The sequence below is a fragment of the Rhagoletis zephyria genome, unplaced genomic scaffold (genome assembly GCF_001687245.7).
Source record: "Rhagoletis zephyria isolate East Lansing unplaced genomic scaffold, Rhagoletis_zephyria_1.1 Rzeph_scaffold_01306, whole genome shotgun sequence".
Classification (NCBI taxonomy): domain Eukaryota; kingdom Metazoa; phylum Arthropoda; class Insecta; order Diptera; family Tephritidae; genus Rhagoletis; species Rhagoletis zephyria.
The window spans coordinates 4,924-8,313 of record NW_016158390.1 but is presented as its reverse complement, the minus strand read 5'-3'; the positions used below and the strand labels follow the sequence as shown (position 1 = coordinate 8,313).

At 30.2% G+C, this 3,390-nt stretch overlaps 1 long non-coding RNA gene across 1 annotated transcript; it reads right to left on the bottom strand.

Moving 5' to 3' along the window:
* Positions 1-2,840: 2,840 nt before the first annotated feature.
* On the bottom strand, positions 2,841-3,145 carry LOC108363566 (uncharacterized). The gene is made up of 2 exons (XR_001847634.1): positions 3,102-3,145; positions 2,841-3,037 (listed from the first exon to the last, which is right to left on the bottom strand). It is a non-coding gene; the product is annotated as an uncharacterized LOC108363566 (long non-coding RNA).
* Between the last annotated feature and the right edge of the window lie 245 nt (positions 3,146-3,390).

Here is a 3,390-nt window from a genome sequence, read left to right as displayed (position 1 = left end):
ATTCTGATCATTTATGTATACATTTGTCTATATCTATCTCGATTCGTTTTGCCTGTTACAAACAACCGTTATGTGAACAAAGTTATAATACCCTTGTGCACAAGTGCGCTCGGGTATAAAAAAGTTTTTTCTTAACAGCGGTCGTCCCTCGGCAGGCAATGGCAACCTCCGACTGTATTTCTGCCATGAAAAACAGCTTCTCGCAAAAAATACAATCGCCGTTCGGAGTCGGCGTAAAGCTGTAGGTCCCTCCGCTTTGTGTGACAACATCGGCCAAACACTAACATATGTGTAAGCGCCAATCTATTATTATTATTATTATTATTATTATTATTATATACATACCTTTAGTACAACGTAAATATATGTGCAATTAAATGTATAAAATGTATAAAATACATATACAGGCCTATTCTGCTTGTTGCCGAACATTTTGACACCGGAAAATTTTCTTACGAAAAAATAAGACCACTTCTTGTAACCGCAATTCTAAATAAACAATACATACAAGTACACTAAGTACATACTCAGATGTGCAGTCAAAGACGTGCGTAATAAATTTTGTGTGAAAACATTATTCTTAAATACGAACGATTTTAAACGATAATCAAATTTAAAGTATTTATTTTTACTATGCATTATTTCCTTCAGTGTACCTTGGTAACAATTTATTCTATTCAGCAATTCAGCTTTGAAATTTTGTATAAATTCTGGTGTTGCGTACTTCATGGGATAATATTTTGTTACCAGCTTATGAATACTGCGCATGCGCTGAAGTGATTTCATTACGATCGTTTTCGTTTTGTTTGTAAATCATTCAATAATACAAGGTTAAATAATTATTGACAGCCGCGGTTTGACACTCCCTTACAAAAGGTTGCATTTACGAAGGACGGAGAAAGGGGAAGAATGAAATCTTTTGGCGCGAAAATGGTAGTAGAAAACAGTGTTGCCAGAACTTTTTGGACGAACCGGCTAAATTGGCAAAAAATACCGGCTAAAAACGGCTAAAATGTTTCAACTAAATTTCACATGGTTTATTGAAATAAATCAAGAGCAAAAAGACTATTTCTTGGAGAGAAGTTACAAATTCGAGCCAGAAAAAATTTTGCCAGCAAGAATTTGCAAATAGGAAAAACATATGATTGTGGCACATGGTTGGATTTTTTGTCGACGATAATTTGAATACACAAGTTCCTTAAATTTAAAAATTTACAAACTGGAGCGATTTTAAAATGAAAAATGTAAGTTAATACTTGTTTACTTAATTAATTTAGTTAATTCCAATGATTTGAAAGGTACTCGGCAAAAAAAAACTGTATTCTTAATCGGAATGCAATCTCAACCAGAGTCGATATAGTAAACCCGACAAAGAAATTGAAACGTATGTTGAAGAAAGTCGGACTGACAAGATATATACACGTAGATCCTGTTTTTTGCCCCTCTGAAAGAATTTTAAAAATTCTATACAAATTTCTTTTGTTTGAAATGCAACCGTGGACACTAGCTGGCAGAAAAACTTGCAAATTTGCGTTCGTACAGAAAATTGCAAGTTTCTCTACATGAGAGAGAATTTGGGAGCATTTTTTCTTACTATCTGATATTTTGAGTGATAATTCTCGCTAGATTTTCGACGAACAAACCTACTGTCTTCCCTACAAGTCCTTTTCAGACTGACCCTGCAAAAAATGCGACGAGTCCGGGATGTGTCCGCGATGAGTCGCAAAGGAACATGCGACTAATGCCACTTTGCATCCCTTTGTATGGACTGAACTGTTCCCTTTTGTTCGAGCATGTCCTATGAAGAGACTAATTGTACCCTTTTATACCCGAACGGGTATGAAAGTAGAGTAGTCCGTTTTCATAGAAATCGGATATATAATGGGACTAGTCGCTTTTTATTCCAATCGGGTATAGTGGTTTTCTTACTTTTTCATAATCGTTTCATATTTAATATAATACAAAGAAAAAACACTTTATATTAATTTTTAAGTTCACTTGCAAGACTTTTATTTATTTATATTTATTTTATTTGTACATTTGTTTCTCTAGGACTTAAGTTAATATAACGATATTTTGTAGAAAAAAATTGCACTTCATTAAATTAAAAATTCAAATTTTTCTTATTTTCTAATTAAATTCTTTCTTATTCTAAAACAGTCAAATATTTACATTAATTATGCTTTCTTATTCTAAAACAGTCTAATATTTTTATGTATTTCATTTTTGAATTCACTTTCATTTGTACATTTGTTTCTTTAGTCTTTTAAGTTATCCTAAAACAGTGTAATATTTACATTAATTTTATTTTTAAATTCATTTTCATTTGTACATTTGTTTATTTGGTCTTTAAGTTAATTGGGGTATTCACAACGGTGTCGTATGTCGTAAACTTTAAACGCATAAGAAATATATTAAGGGGTTCGCAAAGTACCATCAAAATCATAGTATGAATTTTTGAGGTGTAAAATAATATTTGGCTGTCGTTTCAAGTTCTCTAAATATTTACTTAAGCTTTTAAAGTTTACGACATACAACAACACTGCACCTTTGTGTATGGCTCAAACATAGATATTTTATGGAAATAAATTGCACTTCATTAATTTCATTAATTCAAAAATTAAATTCTCTCTTATGTTCAAATGAAAGTCTTTCTTTTTCAATAACAGTCTAATATTTACATTAATTACTCTTTCTTATTCTAAAACAGTCTAATATTTTTAATTCACTTTCATTTGTACATTTGTTTCTTTAGTCTTTTAGTTAATTCCAAATTCAGTACTTTCTTATTCTAAAGTAGTCTAATATTTACGATAATTTAATTTTTAAATTCATTTTCATTTGTGCATGTGCTTCTTTGAGATGGATAATAAAAGAATTCCAATTTATAAATTTGATTAACTTAAAAATTAGTTTTCTGAATTTTTTTTCTTTTGTCGATATGCCTTTTTGAAAAATTTTGCCTTTTCAAATTTAAGTGCGTTTCTGACAGTATCTTCCGGCGTCAATCCCTTAAACGGCATTTTAGCAATGGCTCCTGAAAGTGGAAAAATTTTCCATGTACATATGTGTGTAAAATTGTAAATAAAAACTTTTAACACCTGTAAGTGCACCATAAAAGTTTGGAAAGGATTTAAGTCCAACCTTAATATAATAATGAAATATTTTTAATGTTGTTGCATAAAATGAATGAAATAGCAGCCTCCTGCAAAATCGATAAGTTTAAAAAGAGAAATGAAATTGATTTGAAAAGTTTTATATATTTAAATGTATGTATGTATGTATACATATATAATTTTTTTCTTATAAAGCATTTCAAATATTCAGCAAATTTCTACATTTATAGATAACGCACATAAATATCTCTGTTGGCAGAAGTTATTTTGCATT